This window comes from Pinus tabuliformis, chromosome 9 (assembly GCF_031772625.1).
Source record: "Pinus tabuliformis cultivar Carrire ecotype Pingquan chromosome 9, CPIR1, whole genome shotgun sequence".
NCBI lineage: Eukaryota > Viridiplantae > Streptophyta > Pinopsida > Pinales > Pinaceae > Pinus > Pinus tabuliformis.
The window spans coordinates 1,022,449,631-1,022,475,922 of record NC_142307.1 but is presented as its reverse complement, the minus strand read 5'-3'; the positions used below and the strand labels follow the sequence as shown (position 1 = coordinate 1,022,475,922).

Here is a 26,292-nt window from a genome sequence, read left to right as displayed (position 1 = left end):
AATACTCCTCAGAAAATAGCATTGAATTGGTTCTTCACCAACCAAGTGGAAATTTTAAACCAGTGTGAAAATGCTTACTCATTCCCTTGCCATATTTTTGATATTTTATTTGTGTGCGAATTTAAGCTAGTGTAATGTAACTTCTACATATTTGACAATTTAAATGTAAAAAATTACCTATATTGAAGTTATACAATTAACATATGCACAATAAGATACAATATGCATGAGTTATAAGTAATATGACATTTACATGTTATATCAAGACAAACGTTTTCTCATCTCATTAACTCTTATCTTATAGTTGGTGATGGATATAGCCTTTAAAATTATGAGCCATCCTTGTCATATATTATATTTAATGATGGATATAGCTTTTAAAAGCATCAACCTTGTTTGTTATTTTATGTATGGTCAATTTAAATGGAAGTGCTCATAATTTTATTCAATATTATCTTGTACAACTGGAAATAAAATGATGTGGGGGTGGTGTTTCTAGTGATTTTCAAACTTGTTTTAATTACCTAAATTTAGCCTATTTAAAGTAAATAGTTGCACTGACCATCTTATCTTCAAGTCAATAACTTTGCTTGAGGGCATCTTCATGACATCCACCATCTCTGAAAAGTATGAAATATTACTAGTATCTTGCACTAAATAGATAATGTTGGCATAGAATCTTTTATTGTGTTTTTTACTTCATGTCACAAATTTATTGATATTTTATGATTCTTGGTTTCGATTTCCATTCTAAGTCTGGATTCATCATGCCTTCTAGGATTTTTAGTTGTGCACACATCATATTTTTCACTTCTAATTGTATCAAAAATAGAGAGTATGCACAATGACATGTAGTGACATGTGGGTGTCTATTTTACTCAATGATATGCTTGATTTTGTAACCCATTCCAATCCTACCACAATGAAATTTAGAGAGAGAAGGACACAAGAAGGACTATCAATAAATTAAATTAGAGACTTTAGAATTCAACTCAAATTGTACCTAAATGTAACGATAATTATTTGCAGTTGCCTGGTCACTGATGAGCATCGAATCACACTGTGAAAAATTCCTTGCATTATGAGAATTTGGTTGCACCTGCACTAATCCTCTGTAGTAGTTCCTTGACTTGCCTATAGATATAATTTTAGAAACAATCCTACTCCTGCAATTCTTCCCTATATGGATCATCTTTGTCCCCCCCTATTGATAGTTATTTTTCAAGGCAACATAATAGAACTCTCCAATTGCATCATCGCCTTTCAAAACAATGCTTGAGTATTTCCAGGTGATTGTCGAACCAGTCTCTACTCAGGTCCATGAAATCCTTGATTTGTCTCCATCGCACAAACCTCTTTTCGTAATAAAATTATAAATCCCATGTCTGCATTCCTCGTCCCCGACATACCAATTCTTTAAAGTGAAATACTTTATCGTTGCTCCCTCAGTACAATAGAGATCCACTATTGTGGCATGGAGATGATTGGTGTCATAAAATGGTGTAGTGCATCCTTCAATATATGTCACATAACTCCTCTCACCTCACATAACTCCTCTCATCTACAACAATAAGAGTCCTTTCAAACTGTCTGGTCTCCATCTCATTCATCCTGAAATAAGTGGATATTTCCATGGGTGACAATGTGTGCTTGGGGATTTAATAGAAAGATCTATCACTAAAAAAAATATACAATGCAACAAAATAGTTATCAGCAGGAGGAACAACCCTGCTAAGCTACTTCCTAACTAGATCAAGATACTCTCGAATTACCTCTTATAACGAACAAAAGATAACCTCAACTGTCTATAGAGTCTACCTATGCATGGTAGCACTGAAAACACTATCAAAAACAACATCTACAACAATGTTGGTCAATCACTTTTTTTAGTCAAGGGCATGCCCAACTTTTGAAAAGTATCAAGCAGGTTAGGGTCCACCTCATCCAGGCTCCTCTTATTAGTCTACTCTCTCTGTTTAGGTTCAGAATAATAGCAAAGGTATTGGAAATTGATGGGTGGGTAAAAGTTATCAGACCATTTGGGTTCTTCCATTTTTAATCATTGTCTGTAAGCATTGAGTATAAATTGCAAAATTCATTCGGGTTCCTTCTTTTTAGCTAAAATTAACCTAAGCTTTCGAGAGTTGTAAGGTTTAATGGAGCTAAGTATATTCTACTTAAAATATAGTAACATGGTATAAAATTGCAGGCATTGAGATCAAAATCTAAGGATGAAACAGAAGAGATTTTATGTTCATGATTACAAGAAATTTTAATTTCATGTAACAAAGTTTGAGTAAGGTCTAGTATTTTCATCTTACCAAAAAAAATTCTTAAATCACTCGAGTCCTTTGAATTTGGGCATGGTAGATTCCATTACACAAACAACCGACCCCTAAAAAAAAGGTGAAAGGAAAAAGTAAAATTTTATGCTTTCTAACCCTAGAAAAGTCAGGGAGGAGCAAACTGATATGTACAATAAGGACATGCAAAATGTTTACTTGTTCATTGTCTTTTTATGAATTGTTTGTTGGAAATAATACTGAGAGGGGGGGGGGGGGGGGGGGGGGTGAATCAGTATTATCACATTAATAAAACTTTTTCATTTCCATAATCAGATTCATATATGATACTTCCACAACTTCTTATGATTAAGTTAATTGATCTTCAATGAGTGCATTAGAACATTATCAACCATATTATCAGATAACAGATGCCGTAATAGAGAATAGATCATCACACATAAGGCACACACATGAACACCATGATATAAGGTGGAAACCCAATGCGGGAGAAAAACCACCTGCTGCAAGTCATCTCAATCTTCTTCTTAATAAGAAAATCCTTTTACAATATTTGTACTGGTGCAGTCTTATACCAGTACGGGAGCTACAACCCCCTTTGCTCTTGTACTAGCCGATCCATTTACTAGTACGCAGGCTGCTACCTGCTACAATGCTCCAAAGATCTCCCTTAGCTTTTGTACTAGCTTAGATACTAGTACATAGGCGCTGGCCTACAATCTTCTCTCCTCCAGGTACCACGTTTCATCAATTTTCAGACTGGATACACTGAAGCACAACACATAATCTGAAAGGCCACTTTTCATCCAATTTTCATACTGGACCCAACAACAACATTGAAGCTCATAATCAAACAACCTTCTGAATCACCCAATCACCAGATCCATACATATACAATGATATTATGAGAGTTATCAACCAGATCTAGTACATAAAGATAAGTCATTAATCATGTTGTTATCTGAACTGAATACCAGTAACCAAACATCAGTTATGCACCCAAAACCCTGCAGAATAGTCAAAGGTAGTTAAAACAAATTTTAAGCAGGGATCGCAACTTCACTGGTATAGATCTGCGGATATCTGTACTACCTCCGCACCTGCGCCTTCTGTGGCGCCGCGACCACTGCACCTGCGCCTTCTGTGGCGCCTCCACACTGCGCCTTCTGTGGCGCCTCTGTGGCGTCTCCGCACTGCGCCTTTTGTGGCGCCTCTGCACTGCGCCTTCTATGGCGCCTCCGCACTGCGCCTTCTGTGGCGCCTCCGCACTGCGCCTTCTGTGGCGCCTTTGTGGCGTCTCCGCACTGCGCCTTCTGTGGCGCCTCCGCACTGCGCCTTCTGTGGCGCCTCTGTGGCGTCTCCGCACTGCGCCTTCTGTGGCGCCTCTACACTGCGCCTTCTTTGGCGCCTCTGTGGCATCTCCGCACTGCGCCTTCTGTGGCGCCTCTGTGGCACCTCCGCACTGCGCCTTCTGTGGTGCCTCTATGGCGTCTCCGCACTGCGCCTTCTGTGGCGCCTCCGCACTGCGCCTTCTGTGGCGTCTCCGCACTGCGCCTTCTGTGGCGCCTCTGTGGCATCTCCGCACTGCGCCTTCTGTGGCGCCTCCGCACTTCCGCAGCTGCAACGCTCGAGAGATCACCCTTCACAGATTCGCTTTCAACTTCCCTTTCATAGATCAAACTTTTAAAACAATAACCCAATATTTCAGATCTTAAGATATTCGATTGGCAAGAATGAATTAGCCAAGTGATCTCCTTTGCTTTATATAGGCTTAGGCCTTTCACAATACCACGGGCCAAAACCATAGGATCAAAAAAACTGTTGGACTAATACCATGAACCAACCATGAAAGTACGTGAGATCAACACTTTTGACGAAGTACCATGGTCCAAAACCATAGGTTCAAATACCAAGGACTAACTACCATGGACCAAAGGTAAGTTCTCCAACATATACGCGCTTTTCCTCATAGGTTCAAATACCAAGGACTAACTACCATGGACCAAAGGTAAGTTCTCCAACATATACGCGCTTTTCCTTGCATGAAAGTGCGTGAACTTTTTCAGTACATGAAATAAACTTTTCTCTGCATAAAAGTGCGTGAACTTTTCTCTACACTATAATTTATTATCTGAGATGAGTGGGTTGCCATCAAGTACAACATATGTATCATAATGCCAACAATCTCCCCCTTTGGACTTGATGGCAACAATAACCAATCACTCTCCCCCTTTGACATCAAGGGCAAAGGGTTATGCTCCCCCTAAGAACATGCTCCCCCTAACTATAAACCAGATCTGCAAAGAAGAACCATAATCCATGACCATGAAAGAGATAGATTGCAGCAATAATCAGACCAGCATCCAAGATCTCCTTCTGTACGTCCTCCATAATGCCAACAATGCATTATAAGCTCCCCCTGAGTACCTATTGAAATCTCTGAATGAGCTCCCCCTTTGTATATGTCATGGTGCACCAATCTGATCATGCTCTTTCTGAGAACAAGCTGAAATGTCTGCTCTTCTATATAGTGTTGTTCATGCTCAGGCTCCCCCTGACTGTAAGCAAGGTCTGCAAAAGGATGTTCTACATCACAAATGACCTTCCTAAAAGATTCAATACATACATCCATCACCCAACCAAGTGGGGATATATCAGAAAAATTAAAACCAAATACATTGCATATTCATCCCAGGCATAGTGGGGAAACCAACATAGGTTGTTACATGACCTGAAGAGATGACACTATTACATCATGAGTCTTGATATGACATCACCTAAATAAGATGAACATCAGCAACAACACTTTATGATCTGCTCCATAGTATCTGTCAACAGCAACTAGACCAGCAACTTGTATTAGTGCATGAATCATCAAGGTATGTCCGCATCAACAGAATTTCACATTCTATGTGAGAAACATCATAGCCATCCAGATCTACATGAATCAAGTATCATCAATTGGGAATATCTGCATTAATCAACATATGTATGAAACAATCCTATCATCATATAGATAAGAGCTCATTATCATCATGTCTCCAACAATGCAACTTTGAATAATCATCCCTGTATCCAGCCAACAATCCTCATCCATTTGTGCCAAGAATGAAAGGAATCATAACTGTAATATATGATCTTTATGCATATGACGACAGCAGCATATGAGTGACTCAACATCAAGAAGATGTGAATTCAAGCTAAGTGCTTCCCATGCAAGCATCATTAGAGAATCAACCATAAATCTGATCCAAGAACCATGTGAACAACTCATAACCATAGCAAGATGAATCATTTATCCATATAAGTATCATCACCAAGGACTATTAACCATAATGCCAATAATGCATTAAGTCCATATGCTCCCTCTAAACCTGTGCCATCTGTCTGATCATGCATATCAATAAGAAGTATCAAGACATCATCAATATCAAGTTAGAACCAAAACACTTCTAACCATCATATCCACACATCATTATTATTAACTAGAGCAAAACTGATCCTTCTCTTGAATCTGTCCTTACTGCCTTTCTTCAAACAATCATATACGCGACTGTGCAATAACTAACTCGCGTATATATGCAACTTTCCTTTATGGAGTTTGCATATGAGATTCAGGACACTGAAGTTTTGTACTTTCAGCTCCCTCTGATTCTGGTATGTCTGTATGTTGTGCAGTGCCGCCTTTTTCTGACTGTACTTCCTTTTTCCTCCATATCTTCAAGCGTGATGATGACATTTTCTCCTTTTGATATGGTGCCCACACTTTGTTCCTGCATTCCTTAGCTATATGTCCAAGCTTGTTACATCCATAACATCTTACATGTTTCATATTCCTCCTGTAACAATCAGCAGCTTTGTGACCAAACATATTGCAAGCAAAGCAATATCCATAAAAGTACCTTGAATGTGATGATCTTTCTGCATAATGGTCTTGAACCCTTCTTCTTCTACATCTAGCTGCAACATGTCCAAGATTATGACATACATAACATTCAACATTATTCATAGGAAGAGTAAAGGATTTTCTTTGAGGAATCTCTTTTCTTGGTTGATGATGAGATTGATCTTTCATTTCTTTGTTGATCACTTTAGATTTCTCTTTAGAGTTCCTTGCCTCACCTTGTGAACTAGATTCACCTTCAATAGATTCATGGAAACCAAGACCAATCTTTATAGCAGGAGACCTTTGACTACTAAGAATATCATCCAAGACTTTAGAACTATCTTGAAATTGTAAAAGCTTATCCTTTTCTTCTAGTTTACCTTTCAAGATATTTACCTCAACCTGAAGTTGTTCTTCCTTTTCAAGAGATTGCTTTTTCAAATCTTCTTCAGCTTTCCTTCCTTCTTCCATTTGTTCCCTTAGTTTGAGAATCTCCTTTTCTTGTTCTTCATTCAGATCCTGCTGCATTTGACGAACTCGGAAGGCACATTCTAGTTGAGATTTTAAGTTGGTGACTTCGTTTTCTTGTTTTGCAAGAGCTTGGAGTAGATTTGTATTCTGCTTCTTTGATTCTTCAAGATCTCCTTTTAGTGAGAGGATTGTAGCTTCAAGATTTTCATAGTAGCTGGATTTATCTTTGAGTTTCTTGATGGTTGTGCTTCTTTCGTTGACTTCTTTTCTTAATGATGTCACTTCATGCTGCAATTTTTGACAATGGTCTTCCTTGTCCTTGAGTAGCTTTCTTACCTTGTTTCCTTCTTCTAGTTGGGCCTTTAGTTTGGTAGTTTCTTCTTTGAAATCACATTCCCTTTTGTTCAATAGATCTTGTTGATCTCTAATTTTTTCTGTCAGCCTTTTAAATTCTGCCTCTATTTGATATCTTTCTTGTTCACCCATAAGAGCAAATTCAGTAGTTTCGCTATCACTTTCATCTCTTCCAAAAGGAAAGATAGCTGGAACATCAGAGGATAATATATTCATACCTGATAATGATTCTGAATCTGAAGAGCTTCTTATACCTAATCCCCAATCGATTCTCCCACTGTCATAGTTCTTTTGAGATGACTTCTTTTTCTTAGGTGCTTTCTTCTTAAGCTTTTTTCCCATTGTTCCACAGATCTCCTTCAAGCTATCAAGCTTCTATCAAAGGACCTGCTCTAATACCAATTGTTGGAAATAATGCTGAGAGGGGGGGGTGAATCAGTATTATCACATTAATAAAACTTTTTCATTTCCATAATCAGATTCATATATGCTACTTCCACAACTTCTTATGATTAAGTTAATTGATCTTCAATGAGTGCATTAGAAAATTGTCAACCATATTATCAGATAACAGATGTCGTAATAGAGAATAGATCATCACACATAAGGCACACACATGAACACCATGATATAAGGTGGAAACCCAATGCGGGAGAAAAACCACCTGTTGCAAGTCATCTCAATCTTCTTCTTAATAAGGAAATCATTTTACAATATTTGTACTGGTGCAGTCTTATACCAGTACGGGAGCTACAACCCCCTTTGCTCTTATACTAGCCGATCCATTTACTAGTACGCAGGCTGCTACCTACTACAATGCTCCAAAGATCTCCCTTAGCTTTTGTACTAGCTTAGATACTAGTACATAGGCGCTGGCCTACAATCTTCTCTCCTCCAGGTACCATGTTTCATCAATTTTCAGACTGGATACACTGAAGCACAACACATAATCTGAAAGGCCACTTTTCATCCAATTTTCATACCGGACCCAACAACAACATTAAAGCTCATAATCAAACAACCTTTTGAATCACCCAATCACCAGATCCATACATATACAATGATATTATGAGAGTTATCAACCAGATCTAGTACATAAAGATAAGTCGTTAATCATGCTGTTATCTGAACTCAATACCAGTAACCAAACATTAGTTATGCACCCAAAACCCTGCAGAATAGTCAAAGGCAGTTAAAACAAATTTTAAGCAGGGATCACAACTTCACTGGTATAGATCTGCGGATATCTGTACTACCTCCGCACCTGCACCTTCTGTGGCGCTGCGACCACCGCACCTGCGCCTTCTGTGGCGCCTTCGCACTGCGCCTTCTGTGGCGTCTCCGCACTGCGCCTTCTGTGGCGCCTCCGCACTGCGCCTTCTGTGGCGCCTCCGCACTGCGCCTTCTGTGGCGCCTCCGCACTGCGCCTTCTGTGGCGTCTCCGCACTGCGCCTTCTGTGGCGCCTTCGCACTGCGCCTTCTATGGCGCCTCTGTGGCGTCTCCGCACTGCGCCTTCTGTGGCGCCTAAGCACTGCGCCTTCTGTGGCGCCTCTGTGGCGTCTCCGCACTGCGCCTTCTGTGGCACCTCCGCACTGCGCCTTCTGTGGCGTCTCCGCACTGCGCCTTCTGTGATGCCTCCGCACTGCGCCTTCTGTGGCGCCTCTGTGGCGTCTCCGCACTACGCCTTCTGCGGCGCCTCTATGGTGTCTCCGCACTGCGCCTTCTGTGGTGCCTCCGCACTTCCGCAGTTGCAGCGCTCGAGAGATCACCCTTCACAGATTCGCTTTCAACTTCCCTTTCATAGATCAAACTTTTAAAACAATAACCCAATATTTCAGATCTTAAGATATTCGATTTGCAAGAATGAATTAGCCAAGTGATCTCCTTTGCTTTTTATAGGCTTAGGCCTTTCACAATACCATGGGCCAAAACCATAGGATCAAAAAAACTGTTGGACTAATACCATGAACCAACCATGAAAGTACGTGAGATCAACACTTTTGACGAAGTACCATGGTCCAAAACCATAGGTTCAAATACCAAGGACTAACTACCATGGACCAAAGGTAAGTTCTCCAACATATACGCGCTTTTCCTCATAGGTTCAAATACCAAGGACTAACTACCATGGACCAAAGGTAAGTTCTCCAACATATACGCGCTTTTCCTCATAGGTTAAAATACCAAGGACTAACTACCATGGACCAAAGGTAAGTTCTCCAACATATACGCGCTTTTCCTCATAGGTTCAAATACCAAGGACTAACTACCATGGACCAAAGGTAAGTTCTCCAACATATACGCACTTTTCCTTGCATGAAAGTGCGTGAACTTTTCTCTACACTATAATTTATTATCTGAGATGAGTGGGTTGCCATCAAGTACAACATATGTATCATAATGCCAACATTGTTGGCCATAATCAATATCTACATTATCATAATCATTAAACCCTTTGTACAAGAAGGACATGCAAAATGCTTACTTATGCATTGTCTTTTCATGAATTGTTGGCCGCAATCAAGATCTGCATTATCATAATCATTAAACCCTTGCTTTGATCATATAAACCCTCGAAATTATTTACCCATAAGAACACAAATTATCTTTAGTAAAAAGGAAGAACTCTCAAGAGTCCAAATTCATACCCATGTACAAATGGCCAAAATCTCCACGCCCAAATACCTTGCCCTTCCTCCATCTAATCGTTGATGCTATCCTAAGGTGTTTCCCATACAAACTCCATCTGGGGTTAGAATCCCATGAAATCCATAGATCATGATGATGGTCTTCCTTCTTCTGGCATTTCCACGCAAATATCAACAAGGCTACAATGCAATGTTGTAATCTGTGAATATTTTATTTGAACCGGGCGCTAAACTGGAAATGAAAAAGAAAAGAAATATTTATAATATAAAATAAAATATAAAAATTGCAATTGGGTTAAATGATTTTTTTAATAAGAATTTGTTATTACTAAATTAAAAAGAAGAAGAAGCTAAACTGGAAATGAAAAAGAAAAGAAATATTTATAATGGAAAAAATAAAAGAAATATTTATAATATAAAATAAAATATATAAATTGCAATTGGGTTAAATGATTTTTTTTTAATAAGAATTTGTTATTTTTGTGTAAGATGTTATATTAAAAAGCAGAAGAAGAATTAAGCAAAGACTTTCAGTAGAAATCACTTAAGAGAAATACGCGTTTCAAACCAACAAGTGTGGTTCATCATCAGGCCCAAGATGAACCACACTTGTTGGTTTGAAACGTGTTGGCCAAAAATTTCTCTTATGTGATTTCTACCGAAAGACTTTGCTTAATTCATTATGGATCACAAAAGTTTGAAAAAAAAATGATATTGGGATGAGTGAAAACATTTAAATATGGCCTCGATTAATAATAAAAAGTTAAATTAATAAAAATAATAAAATTCAATTTGTTATATTTTGACTCTGTTATTAACTTGTGAATAGGCTTTGTTGCAATACCATGGGCCAATACCATGGCTTATCAATACTACAAGTCCAAAAACCATAACTTATTTCACAACCAAAATATTTTATAACAATATGATAAGATTCTTAACCATGGATATTCACCCCCATGGTTGAGGGGAAAGTACCCCGAGGGTCCTTTGGGTTAAGACTCTACCAGACTGAAGATTGCTTATTCAAAGAAACACACACACAGCCATTATCTTTATTGTAAGCAAATTCTAATGTTTAGGGTAGGTACCTAAGGTCCTGCGTTCGAGAAGGCCTTTAGGGTCCAAACCCTTCTTGGAGTTCCCTTCTTCTCCTTTGACATGTAAAACAAACAAATCAAAGAACACAACAGTACATGGACAAATACTTATATATAAACCATCCTCATGCCATAAAGTTAGTTATAAAAATCTTTAAGTAACTACTTGCATAAGAATTCAATACAAGAATCTCATAAGCATAAAGAAAGATTGTTTCGGGAACCAAGACGTGTTTCTTTATATAAAGGCAAGTAAAGTACATATAACGGAAAGATTTCACCTGAAACACCTTCAGCAGGCTCCAAGCAAAGCTTCCTCCCGGATTCGTTCCAGCCTCAAGTCTCCAACAAGAGCTCCTTCCAAGTCTTACTCAATGGTGATATAAAGGATGAATGATCACCAATACACATGGAAACAAGGGTTTCCTATGCAAAATGGGGGAAGTGCAGAAAGCACCAAGGACTTCAGACTTGGTCTAAGGGAAAAATCTCAGCATAATAATCTTGCTCTCCCTCTCTCCTTTGGCCTTCCCTTTGATGTCTTTTTATACCATCTCCAAAGTAGTTTTTTAGTTAGGAGTTGGTTGGGAACAGTTGGGCCACGGGCACTAACAGGTGATCAGCAGGTAAAACCCGCGATATCCGCCCGAAAATAAGGAATTTTTTTTTTTTTTTTAAGTGTTTTAATACATACACGCGGGTTGGGTATACACAGACCCGCGTGTACACGCGTTTAACTCAGGGCAATGTCGCGTATAGGGAATAAAACATTGTTTTTTAAATTTTAGGACCAGGTCTGGAAGGAGGGGTTGCCCTAGGCCATGAGTGCAGCATCACAAACCATAAGAGTGATATTTGGAGCTATAACAGATGCCCCCTAATGTATGAGGTGAGAAGGGGAACATGATGGCCGAAATATATTATGTAAGTACATGGAAAGGAACTCTGTCGAAAAACCGAGGAGGACTTCACCAAAATTCAGCCTGCCAAGCCACCAAGAGGAGATCAGAAAGAAACACTGTCTGAGGTGGGCATACCCATGCTCAGAAAAAGTAAAGCACGTCCGCATATCAAGTACAAGCGGATCCACTAAGTATAAAGGACTAGGAGATACATAATGGATCATCTGATCATAATGAGTAAGTACATGTCTGAATATCACATATAAGACTGTCAATGATGCTGAAAGATGCAACGAATCACTGATATCAAAGACTGATCCCAAAAGGTACCAACTGAACATGATGGAATAGGATGGTACTACACTGCAAACTCAGGTGCCAGCATATAGAATGTCGCCATGACTAACTGCAACATATAATGTGGAGTGGTATCAACTAGCAGCAACAGGAGCAACTGTCAAGTGAACCAATGAATGCTGATACAACCTGAGGTCTTCACCGACCGCCGTGGTACATTTCTACACCATGGGAATAAATGATCTGAAGTCGACCATGTGAGAAATCGTTTGATTACTGGTCATTGATGTATACCGTTAACAAACGCGAGACTACTCACCGATAATGATAATGAGCGTCAAGGTACCCAGTACAATCTAACAAGTGTGAATAGATGAGTTGAAGTCGAACACCTATAAGAATCTATCGATCAGGAGACAATGATGGTTTCCCACTGTCGATAGTGAGGAATCTGCCACTAATGACTGCAAACCCCAAGGTACTGCCAAATGGACTCTAGATCTTTGCCCCAGAGCAATGAGTCGGAGTCGATAGGGAAAGATCCGCTAGAAGGAAGGCATTAAGGCATCCTCCATCAATCTAGCGCGAGTGTAACCCGTAGGCCAATAATGTGGAAGGAATTGGATGAAAAAGATGTAGTAACCCAACCGAAGTACGTTTCTGGCGTACACAAGATGTGGCTAGCGCACGACAGAAACCCTCTAAACCAACCAATAATGAAAGCCGACACGGAGGCAAGGTATCCACCAATAGGGTCAAATGGAAACCAAGGTACTACACGAATCCCAATGTGTGATAATGTATGCTGATGTCGAACACAAGGGAAACCACTCAGTCAAAGACCCATGATACTGATCGATGTTGAGCACAAGGTGACCTATCAATAATGAAAATAGGGCCAGGGTGCGGCTCTAGGCCTGTCCTCAGAGCAAGGTGTCGTCGTCGATAAGGACAAGACCCGCCAGCAAGAAGTCAATGGGGACCTTCTCAAACCGGAACGAGTAAAGGACCAATATAGCTGATGTGATGATAGACATGATACTGACAACCAGGGATGGCCGACTGAAAAAATGAGTCAAGAGACACCGCAGAGAGGCCGACTCAGGCTAACTTCCCTTGAACAAAAGCACGACTCAATGTGACTATGTGGCAGCATATGATGACTCTGTATAATTTCGCCATGCAGGAGGTACGAACGAACCCTCCATATGATTGGAAGAGATAACCAATTGGGGGAGAAATGACTCAATAACAAGGTTATGGCATACCTAAGTCAAACTAAATCCCACCCATGCGGAGGAGACTTTGTTTTGAGTGCTTTGTTCAAGGGCGACAAGACTGACTCTAGTTGCCAACAATAAATGGAAATAATGTCCCTGTTCCCGCTCTTTTTTGGAATATTTAATTTTTTTTGTCTTTTTCTGTTAAGCCGGAAAAAGAATAAAATAATGCTATGGTACAGTGGAAAGAACGAGTGTCGGTGAAACAGATGGTCTAGTTCCTGGGAAAGGAACGTTCCTATGCTCAATGCAGGGAGGTGAAAACTGGTCAGTGACACTCAGAGGTATGTTCCTTCCACGGGTCAGGGTATGTCAATCTATAGAAGTCAGAGGTATGCAAGGTTGATTTTGCAGACGTCATGGTCAAAAGTTGGCTTAAACACGAGTCCAAGTGAAGCCGGCTCTAGGCCAAAAGGTGAAAATGGTCAACATGCAATGCAAAAGTACAACTCAACACACATAGGAGCCTCTAGGGTATAAGGCCAGAACGAAGCGAAGAAGTAAAGAGGAATGAGTCTTCAACGCATAAGTCATGGCGGGACTACAGAGGACTCCCGAGCCTACTCAAAACGAAACAGCATGGGCAACAAATGTCAGTGAGGTGCTAACTACGATGCCCATGTAAAGGGATGGCTCTACCATCATGTCATGATTTAAAAAATCGGCAAGTGAAAATGGCTTACGAACCATAACACGATGGGGTGGACCCTACGGCAGATATATCGGTCATGTGGAGGCTAGTATGCATAATGCAACGGAAAAAATGGTGTCCCTAACCCATATGCCAGCGAAAACACGATACCTGCCATGACGGGTCAGCGGTCATGGAACCGTCTCGAACTGTCGAAAAATGTCCAAAATGTCCTGAAAAACAAACCAAACTCGGCATTCCAAGCTCCCAAGTTAAAAGTCACATGAGGTCAAACAAAATAAAATTTTGAAAAAATTTTGCATTTTCAAAACTTATAAAAGGCATTTTTGACTTACCATTATCACCATTTGACTTGGAGAGCAAAAATTGTGGAGCAAAAGGAGCAAACTTCCCTGCGACCAATTCAACTGTTGAAACTTGCCGAAAACTTCCAGGTAAGCCTAAAACTTGTCTTGCAATTAATTGTGATAGTTTTTAGGAATTTTAGTTGATGTTTCACCGTTAGATCTTTGCAAAAAATTCCTTTGTGGCGTACACGTGGGTTGGCAATACAGAACTCACGTATACGACAGCCCTACACGCGACTGTATATAGGTGAACCCGCGTGTGCGCAGCAAACTAATTTTATACACAAAACTAACGGATGGAAATGATTTTTTCTTCCAGGATGACTCTCACATGGCGTGAAAGAGAGCACTCAGCTGTGGATAATGAAGTTATGGGCAACGATGAGGCATTAGAGGCCTTACAGGGATGCGGGTTGCTAAAATTCTTCAAATTTCCAAATATGAAAGGGAACACGCGTCTGCTTGAGAGGCTCATTGACTATTGGGATGTCGATGAGGAAGCATTCATCATTGATCAGATGCCACTCAGGATAGAAGTGGAAGATATATATTTTATCACGGGCCTTTCTCGAAAGGGAGAGGTAGTACATTCCCGGGGCAGAACCCGGAATAGCCTCAGTGTAGATGACTATGTACTGATTTACTGCCCGGGTCATCGGAAGGTTGGGAGTCAGATTTCTATCCCACATGTGGCGAGTTTTTCACTCAGGATAATCTTGTTCACCATAGCTCGAGTGAACGGATCATCCTCACTACATCAGGCGTCACGGGTAACCATGAGCGTGGCAGTGGACTGTCTCACTACAGTGTTTGACTGGTGTACTCCTCTTCTTGCCAACATGAAGGAACAACTCACTTCTATCAGGAGGGGACAGACCAAGAACTTTGGGTTCGGAACCATCTTGTGCACTTTCTTCTTCGAGAGGGTTCCCACACTCCGCCCCAGGGTAGCAGTTCCCATCAGCAGTCCACGTGATCCACGCATGGGCCGGTGGGCTGACTTGATGAAACGTCTAGGGGGTGGGGAAGTCCCAAGGAATGCGTTCAACGACGACTTCTTTGCCTGGTGGGAGCAGCAGATCATTGCCGTAGATGATTACCCCTATGCTGGGCTGGATTTCCGAGGAGATCCTGATCTAGTGTTACCACCGGACGCAGCATGGGGCGAGATTGGTAAGAATTTTTTATGATTTTATTATTTTTTTGGATTTTTCAAATATAATGATAAATTTTGAAAAATATTTTTGGTGAGACTCAAATGACTAATATGATGATCATGTTCCAGACATCGGGCCCGTACGACCAGATGGATTCCCGCGGCATGGACGGCGTGGCCGAGGAGCCGAAGAGGCAGCTGCCGATACGGAACGGACCCTCAACAACGTCCAGCGACACTTGGCAAGACTGAGCTGCCGAGTACCGATGGCCAAGATAGAGGATCTTCCTCCGGATATGCAGCGTCATGTGATTGGCATGCCACGTGACTGGGTTCGTGTCTTTCGGCGCGTGGCCAATGCCATAGTTACATATTTAGATGCTCATCCTGAGCCGAGGCATTAGATATGCCTGACATGATTATGGGCATTTGAGTCCCAATTTTGTATATTTTGGACACACATATGTACACTCGAGGCGTTTTATGATATATATATATATATACAGTTTGACTTTTTGATGCATGATTTTATGATGATGAATGATTGATATGCCAGTCTAATGCTTGATTAGCGATAGAATCAGCTAACCAATTTTGAGATCTTGGAATGTGAAAATAATTAATGTAAATGAATGATCTTTGCAACAACCTCACCCTTAAATATTGGCGATATAATAATGGATCCCTAACGCGATAAATGTTATTTAATTGAGACACTATCAATTGAGAATCAAGATATACTACCAACGAGTCGATCCCATAAGAGATTGCCTCGGATAATAAATTGATCACAGTTGTATACTCGGCCATATTGTTTGAAGCAGGACCGATACATACGCCTCTCGATACCATCAATTGACCAGTTGGACAATAAAGTACCCAAGCTGCGGAAGCAAGATTCCAAGTGTGCCGACTAGCACCATCGGCGAACCCAAAATAGACCAAATCATCCATCAGCACCTGACACAGCAGACCAAAAAGCACTGATATCAGAAAACGCTCTACGATATATGTATAAATATATACATAAAGTACAAAGAAGTCATTACCCAGCCTAAACTAAGCAAAGTACTTCTTTAGGTAGAGCCCATTTCGGGGCTCTGCCAGCTTGTTCCCTTCAAAGTCAATTAACTCATACGACCCTTTTTCTAAAACTCGTTTAATGATGAAAGGACCGTACCACATAGGCTTGAATTTGCCTGCCCCCAAGGCGTCCTTATCTTGGTCGTAGACCAGGACAAGGTCACCTTCAGAAAAGACTCGAGGACGTACAAACTTATCATACTGAGTTTTAACCCTTTTCTTATGGGCCTCATTCATCATGGCAGCATCTCGACGCTGCTCATCGAGATGTTCCAAGTGAACTAGGTGCTCTTCGAGACTCGAAGTCTCAGGAAGAAGCTCAACAGCCAACTTGAGAGATGGAATTTCACATTCGACTGGAAAGATAGATTCCATCCCATAAACCAACTGAAAAGGAGTAAAACCGGTAGCCGTTTTGACGGAGGTTCGATATGCCCAAAGAGCCGAATACAACATAATGTGCCAATTGGACCGATTTTTATCGATTGTCCATTGGAGTATCGTCTTAAGAGTTTTATTAACAGCCTCGACCTGCCCATTGGCCTGAGGATAATAAGGGGACGAATGCTCCTGACGGAAACCTAATTTACGAGCCAATTCAGACATTAGTTGATTTTGGAAATGACTGCCATGGTCAGTGACAATCTCCCTTGGGATACCGAATCTTGAGATGAACTGATTGAAAAGAAACAAAGCTGTCGTGTCACTATCGTTCTTATAAGTAGGCATGGCCTCAGCCCACTTCGTGAAGTAGTCTACAGCCACGATAATGTACTTGTGGTTCGCTGCTGAAGGCGGATTACAAGTCATAAAGTCAATGCCCCACTTAGTAAAGGGACCGACAGTGACAACGGGGAAAAGAGGAGTTGGATGCGCACGCATCTTGCGAGTAAAGATTTGACATGGGTGGCAGCGTTTGACTGCTTCCACACAGTCCTTAAAAAGTGAAGGCCAAAAATAGCCGGCACGTAAGATGCGTTGGGCTATAGCAAGCCCTGATAGATGACCACCACAAGCTCCATTGTGGCAATCATTGAGCACGGACTCTGCTTCCTCTAAGGTTAAACAACGCCGGAGGATTGAGTCAACCCCTCGACGATATAATGTGTCACCAACAATAACATAGTTCTTTGCCAGGTGATGTAATTTGCGACGTTCATCCTTGGAGAAAGTAGAGGGGCACTTCAAAGTCTAGAGATAAACAATGATATCTCCATACCAAGGGTCTTGTGCAGAGATGAGGAATATATGTTCGTCGGGTAAACTTTCCTCATAAACAATATCATCTCCACAAGGTAGCTCCGAGATAAGTTCCGCGAAAACCATGGATTTCTTAGATTTGGCAGACAAGAACTCGAGATCGAATTCTTGCAAAATGACTATCCATCTATTATATTTGCCCCCAATCACTCGCCTACTGAGGACAAACTGAAATGGATTGACTGCCGCTAAGACAAAATTTTTACGTAGCAAAATATAATGACGGAGCCGTTGGACAGCATGGACAGCTGCCAAGGCCAACTTCTCAACCGGAGAATAGCGAAGCTCAGGGCCTATCAAGCCTCGACTCAAATAATAAATGACGTGCTCGGCGAGAGCATCGTCCTCCTGAACTAGAACCATACCGATGGTTGATTCTGCTGCAGCGAGATATAAAAGGAAGTCTCGACCATAATCCGGTGGACTCAAAAGCGGGGCAGAGACTAATGATTTTTTCAAAGCATCAAACGACCACTGCGCAAAGTCATCCCATACAAATGGAACTCCCTTCCGTAGTAGACGCATGAACCCTTTAGTGATCTCGGCGTAATTTGTTATAAACTGTCTTAAGAAGTTAGCCTTCCCTTGAAGACTTTGAAGTTGCCGAATTGAAGACGGGGGAGGCAACTGAATTATTGCCTCAACCTTGAAGGGATCAACCCGAATCCCTTCATTGGATACAATGAACCCTAACAGCCGACCGGACGTAACCGCGAAAACGCACTTGTTGGGATTCAACCGGATTTTATAAAAACGACATCTCTCAAAGACTAATCGAAGATGACTAGGGTGATCTGTTCTCTTTCGAGAACGAGCAGCGAGATCATCTAAGTATGCCTCGATGACATGTTTGATGTCGTGGAAAGCGTATGACATGGCCCGCTGAAACGTAGCTCCAGCATTTTTAAGACCAAAAGGCATCTTTCGATATGCAAAGGTACCCCAGGGACATATGAAGGCTGTCTTATGCTGATCCTCAGGACGGATAGAGATTTGATTATAACCTGAAAAGCCATCCATGAAGGAAAAAACCTCGTTACCCGCACACTCGTCGATAATTTGATCAATAAATGGCGTGGGGTAATTGTCTTTTGGACAAGCCTTATTTAAATCCCTAAAATCGATGCATACACGGATTGTTCCTTGCTTTTTATCTACGGGGACTGGATTAGAAACCCAATCAGTAAGAGGAACAGGGTATATAAAACCCGCCTTTAGCAGCTTCTGGACTTCAGCTTTGATAGTTGCTGCTTTCCTAGGGTTAACCGGACGAAGTCTTTGACGAACAGGTTTCGCGTTTTCATATGTCTTGATCTCATGTTGAACTATAGAAGGATCAATGCCAGGCATTTCTTCATAAGACCAAGCAAATACGTCACGATATTCCTTAAAGAGGTCGGTGTAGATTTGAATTTCTTCAGGGGAACACTCAATTCCGATGAAGATATTCTCAATGATGTTAGGGTCCCTAGAGATGTTGATGGGTATCGTTTTTGAAATTACCGACATATTACCTTCGGCGCGAATGTGTGTTGGAGCCAAAGGGTTCGACACCATATCAACATCACTAGTACAGAGCTCGGAAAATCTAGATTCTACTTCCTGCAAAGGAGGAAGAAAGTAGGAACGATGGTGTAAGTCTTCCCAAGGTTGATCTATACCCATCATTGCTTCAAGGATTGCTTCTTCAGAAGGTAAAATTGAATCCAAGCAATCCAAGGTAGAGATAGAATCTAGGCTCCAGGCTGGGGCCACATGACCATCCAACTCTTCTTCAGAAAAAGGAGTGGAATGGTTATCTGCAGAGTCTACGATAGACTGATATCTAAGCTCAACTGCAGATATAGGAAACGCCATTCCATTTACTTGTCCTTCAACTAATGTGGTCGTAGGTGAAGGCAAGGTCCAAGGGTCAGAAAAATGATGAGTTCGGAAGAACTCTTCTCGAGGAGACTCCTTGGATGATGAAATAGCATTGATTTTTGCAAAAGGAGAGGGAAGGTCAAACGTACCCATCAATGAGGAATACATCCCTACTCCTAAATTCTCAATCGGCGGGTGAGGGTTATCCACCAAAGGAACAGTAGAGTCGGAGCTTGCTTGAGGATCGATTGGAGAATAGTCCAATTGATCCACCTTAACGATTTTCCCCTCATGAGGAAAGCAAATGACACGAAACAGAGTCGATACGACGGCTTCCATTTCGTATACCCAGTTCCTTCCTAATAGGATATTATAGTCTAGGTTAGCATCTACGACTTCAACTTCGATATTAACGACCTTCCCTCCAACACATATAGGAAAGGCCGGGATAATCCCATGCGGCTTGTGAGAATGACCATCAAATGCAGTTAAGACGGTTGGTGAAGGAACAGCCGAATGTGAACCAATAGCCTTCCAACATGACATCGACATGACACATGTGGAAGCTCCTTCATCTATAATGGTGTGAAAAATATTGATTTTCCAGTATGTAGACTTTATCTGAAAAGCCATGTGATGAGGGAGTCGCTTTTTGATATTTAACATGTCAAAAGTGAGCACTAAAGAGTTAGCCGGATCAACTGCTCCAATTGTGGAGAGTAAAGCACTTCTCTGAGCCGGACATGACTGGAGAACCTCTAAAGTGGACATAGCACACGGGCTTTGAGCCAGATCCTCCACAATGGAGTAATTCTAAGCGGCCCTAGCATTAGGGTTAATCGCCGCGCATTTAGTGGACCCTTTCGGTATCCGAGGTATAGTCTCAACAGGGGGTCGCTCGATATGAAGGTCAGTACCTCCTGGAACAGTTTTATCCTTAGATGTTTCAGCTTCACCATAATCACGTGACCGAGTAGTCACATGGACATTTGAACCCATCATAAAAACATTTTATGCTTTTTCCCCTTCCTGGTTGCCCCCTGAGGAGGTCCCAGGATTCGCACTCACGCCAGCAAGAAGTTGCTGCCCTTGGGGAAAAGGGTTAGTTAACACAGCTTGTGAAATAGAAGTCCCTTACTGTCCTAGCAAGTGCTGAGCGTCTTCAATCCTAGGGTAGAGATGAGTTAGATGGTCTCCTTTGCATAACTTGCAAGGAAACTTAACTTTCTTTCTCGACTCACCTTTACCACCACCAGCATTGTTGCCGGATTTATTTGCATCGGGCTTCCCATACGAATTCTTCTTCTTACCACGTCCTTTCTTTTTCCCATCGGAACTTTGATTTCCTTTGGGGTTATCGGATTGGATGGCGTTAATTGAAGAAGTTTGGGAAGCGGGCGGATTAGACAATGTGACTTGGTTGTTAGAAGCAGTTTGCAAAGACAACTGCTGCAATTGATTCAACAAGTTCACTGTAGATGTGTCTACTGACCCAACGATACCGTCCGCGTGTGGGCCTGGCTTCGGCTTAGCTAAATCAACCTTAGATCCAGGAGCATCTGGCAAGTACTTTTGTAGGATCCCAGACTGAGAGTAGATCAATTCTAATTGCTGGGCCCTAAAAATAGCTTGCTCCTCATAATAGACCCCAGACATGGAGACATCCTTGGAGATCTCGGGTTGTAAAGACTTCAAAAACCACTCGAGACGGTATTCCGGAGGAATTTCGGCTTTAATGAGCCTCTTTCTCCGTCTCCATTCCTGAATGTGATCGGAAATGTGAGTAGCCTTATCCTGACGAAAGGTGGCCAGAAGTTCAGTTCCGGCGTCATAGCGGACAGGCAACTGAAAGTGATTTAAGAAGATGTTGGCTAAGTCGGCGAACGATGTAAAGCTACCCCCTGGCAACTCTATATACCACTTGGCCGCATTACCAGTCAAGGTGTGCTGAAAGAGTCTCAACCTAATCGAATCATCGATGAGGGAGTTGGATGAGCACCACAGATGGAATGTGGTTATGTGGTCGCCCGGGTCCTCACCACTTTTCCCTTCGAATTTTGGAATGTCCGAAGGGAGTTTGGTTGGGACCGGAGGCCAGGCCGGATTATACCTGATTGGGTCATTCGTTAACTTAGTGAGATCTGGCAAGTTTAACGTTGCCAGAAACGGAAGCCTAGGAGGACCTAGGGGATTCCACCCAGACTGGGCAGAACTCCCTAAGCTCTGAAAAGATTGTCCTGGAATCTGGGAGGCACCAGGCTGCCCGAAGTGACCAGTAGAACCAGCTGAACCAAAAGGCAAGCCTTGTGGTCCAGCAAAATTCGGAGTTTGACCAAATCCTGCCGTATAACCTCCATAACCCGCAAAGTTTCCTCCTAAAGAATGGTAAGGAGTTGATAACCCCTGATATGGATTCCAAGCCGAAGCAAGGGGAGGAATACTTTGAAACATGCTAACCGTGGAGTACGGCCTATTCCCTTGTTGGCCGCTAAATGAATTCCCAGCTCCTGAGCTACTAACCCCAGGGTTATTCCAACCTTGGAAAGGATTGTTGCTTTGTCCTATAGAAGAAAAAGGCATGGATCCTACCGTTGGGTTGGAATGTGGTATATGACCACTTCCGAAAGGAAAACCTTGGAATGAAGTCGATCCGCCCAACATGGACGTAGCGGCACTTAACGGAACCGATGGAATACCCTGTGATTGGGTGCCAAAAGGGAAGAGTCCAGTACCAAAAGCATTGGTTTGGGCATTTCCACTCGTGGACGGAATGGAGGTAGATCCCACTAATGATGTGCTAGCAAAAGATCCGAACAAGGAAGCGGAGGGGATGGAAATGGTTCCTCCCCCTTGCACCGATGTAGGGGTTTGCATAGTCGTAGCACTCGTAGAAGCCATGCTTCCAGTAGTGGTCATGAATGGTAAGCGCGTAGCGTAACCTGGACTTGATGGTCTATGTGACAGAGTCCCAACATATTGCAATACGTCTGGATGACTAGATGGTAGTGGAGAATTTGGAGCCACTAATGACTCTGAAAGTTCTTCTACCTCTACGTTATTCTCCGCTTGAAAGCGAACTTGAGAAAGGACTGGAGTGTCCCTCTCTTGCTCAGAAATGCCAGGCCTTGCTTGGCCGCTAATGTCCCCGAAAGGAGGATCAATCCCCGATGCGTCAACCGGCGTGGGACGAACCCCACCGGTAGTATTGCCTCTGCACCTTCTAGGAGAAGGCTCTAAACTTGGTGGCGAGAGACCACAAAGTCTTCGAGACCGTCTTGGAGATCGGTCAGCCACTTTGAATTTTTTGTTATGATCTAACTAAAGACTCAAAGAATTAAAAGCTAGGCCAACTAGGAGCACAGAGCACACACTATAAAGTCCCTAAAGATACGGCCAGTCAAACAATCTTCCAAGTATTTCCGCTTCGGGTGATTAGGACCGAACACCAAAATACGAGAAAGTGAATCAAGGGGCCTTCCGAAGATAGTCTGGGATGATGAGGGCCCAGTCCTATTAGCGAAGGTATCAGAGGAAGTTACGCTGACCTCCTAACAACAGCCTGCGCCGGTGCAAGCCCCCAAGCTTCGCAAGGGTGCCCTCCAGTAGTACTGTTGAGAGTGATACAACGTCAACCTCAGGTGCCACGGGATTCCCCTCCGCAGCCACCTGTGTAGATCCCTAGGAGAGGCAACTATGGGTACCAACTCGTCGCAGAAGCCAGGCGGAACAGTCGTGAGGTAAGTTCGGACAAGTAGGAGAGGGGGTATCTCTCTTCCCTGTCTTTACAGACCCTCGTGCTTAACTCCCAGATCTGGAGCTTTCCTGGTCTTCCTAACGCTATTGGATTTGCTCTCGTTAATCAGACTCTTATGTTTGACTTTTTATGTGGCCTTGGAGAGTTAACTCTCCACTCGCCTAATCCAAGGCCCTAAAATCCTAAACTTGTTGGTGTAACTGACTAAAACAAAAAGTTCTAATGGATTTTAATTAGCGCTTGATTTTATTAGGCTGTTCTTTAAGTCACAAGGTAATGGAGATGAAACTTGTGGTGTTTTTATGGACGCAAAAGAAATTAATAAAACTTAGCTACATGCACATGCACTTTTTGTTTTCGATGAAGAGCAATTTCTATGAGGTTCAGAAGGTACTTCTAATATAAACAAATTCTACTTTTCTTTTCAGACTCCACACTCACAAAAACTAACAAAACTATATATGCCTAACAAGAGATGCAAATCTATCCTAATGCAAGAACTATATGTGGATGCAAGATTCAAAGACTACTCTAAAAACAAAGAAGGAAAGTTGCTCACTTATCAAATTTTTCTTGCCACTAAAATGCTTAGATAGAAGATGATGTGTTACCAATCATTTCGTCCAAACAATAAAAACAAGTTCTAAGATAAACACAAAGAACTTTCACTTCGCAAAAAAGGAAATCAAATGAAAAGCAAGTTCAAGAAAGCGAAACTCAAAACTTTCAAAAGATTTTCTTTCAATCAAACCAAAAAGTCTTTTTCAAAGAAGGCTCTCAAAAATACTGACACCAATGATTGGTGAATAAGCAACCAAACACTTTTGTGAATTCACACCTTTCAAATGATGAAAATCCAACAAAAATAAATGCGTTTGAAATCGCTCTTAAAAGCAGCAATGAAAGTCCAAAGATCAAAAGACAAGTTTCAAGAAGATGTTAATTAACAACTTTCCCGAAACGAAGGAGCAAATGGTCACAAAAATGATTTCGTTAAGCAAACAAAAGGGTCACCGAAACAAAATGGACACAAAGATTGAATCCAATCTTTCTACTCTGCCAAAACAGAGCAGTCAACACTCTTAACCAGAAATCTTGTGTGTTAAAAACAATGACGCTTGCAATCAACGAAAACACGACTGATACTCCTTATAACTAGAGAGAGTTCAAAACAAGATGCCCCCTGTTAAACAGAGGACTGTTACTGGAAAATGACTGCTTCAAACTGACCCAAACCACCAGACAAACATTCAGCAAAAAGAAAATTTATAAATCTTGAAAATTATATAATATACGCACCTGCAGTGATGTGCAGAATGTGTGTACACGCGACTGTAACTGAGGAAACTCGCGTATAGGCGGGTTCACTTAGTACAACTTGCGTATATACGCTTCTGTAATCTAGGAAAACAACGTATCTGAAGATTTTCAAGAAAAATAAAAAATACATACTAAAAAAACTGGAAAAGCTTAGAGTTCAAGAACAGATCAGACAGTCAGAGCCAACAAACAGAGGGGCTGAGCCTTGATTGGCTTGAGGACTACCCAAACTAGGAACAACAAGAGTGTTGTTCCCCAGCGGAGTCGCCAATTCTGGTTGAGGGGAAAGTACCCCGAGGGTCCTTTGGGTTAAGACTCTACCAGACTGAAGATTGCTTATTCAAAGAAACACACACACAGCCATTATCTTTATTGTAAGCAAATTCTAATGTTTAGGGTACGTACCTAAGGTCCTACGTTCGAGAAGGCCTTTAGGGTCCAAACCCTTCTTGGAGTTCCCTTCTTCTCCTTTGACCTGTAAAACAAACAAATCAAAGAACACAACAGTACATGGACAAATACTTATATATAAACCATCTTCATGCTATAAAGTTAGTTATAAAAATCTTTAAGTAACTACTTGCATAAGAATTCAAGACAAGAATCTCATAAGCATAAAGAAATATTGTTTCGGGAACCAAGACGTGTTTCTTTATATAAAGGCAAGTAAAGTACATATAACGGAAAGATTTCACCTGAAACACCTTCAGCAGGCTCTAAGCAAAGCTTCCTCCCGGATTCGTTCCAGCCTCAAGTCTCCAACAAGAGCTCCTTCCAAGTCTTACTCAATGGTGATATAAAGGATGAATGATCACCAATACACATGGAAACAAGGGTTTCCTATGCAAAATGGGGAAAGTGCAGAAAGCACCAAGGACTTCAGACCTGGTCTAAGGGAAAAATCTCAGCATAATAATCTTGCTCTCCCTCTCTCCTTTGGCCTTCTCTTTGATGTCTTTTTATACCATCTCCAAATTAGTTTTTTAGTTAGGAGTTGGTTGGGAACAGTTGGGCCACGGGCACTAACAGGTGATCAGCAGATAAAACCCGCGATCTCCGCCCGAAAATAAGGAATTTTTTTTTTTTTTAAGTGTTTTAATACATACACGCAGGTTGGGTATACACAGACCCGCGTGTACACGCGTTTAACTCAGGGCAATGTCGCGTATAGTGAATAAAACACTGTTTTTTAAATTTTAGGACCAGGTCTGGAAGCAGGGGTTGCCCTAGGCCATGAGTGCAGCATCACAAACCATAAGAGTGAGATTTGGAGCTATAACACCCCACATTACGGTAGATATTATTAACTTATAAAAAATAGCCTTTGTTACAATACCATGGGTCAATACCATGGATTATCAATACCACATGCCAAAAAAAACATAAATTATTTCACAATCAAAATATTTTATAACCATGGATATTCACCCTCACTTTACTATGGATATTAACTTGTAAATCAGATTTGTTACAATACCATGGGCCAATACCATGGCTTATCAATACCACATGCCAAAAAACCATAACTCATTTCATAGTAAAAATATCTTATTTTAATTTAATTTGAGATATATCTAAACCCTCTATCCTAACCACTACTAAAAATATTTCCATA

At 41.5% G+C, this 26,292-nt stretch overlaps 1 pseudogene; it reads right to left on the bottom strand.

Annotated features, from left to right (window-relative positions):
• The window catches only part of LOC149152187 (iron-sulfur cluster assembly SufBD family protein ycf24 pseudogene), a 111,246-nt pseudogene that overhangs the window by 708 nt on the left and 84,246 nt on the right, over positions 1 to 26,292 (bottom strand).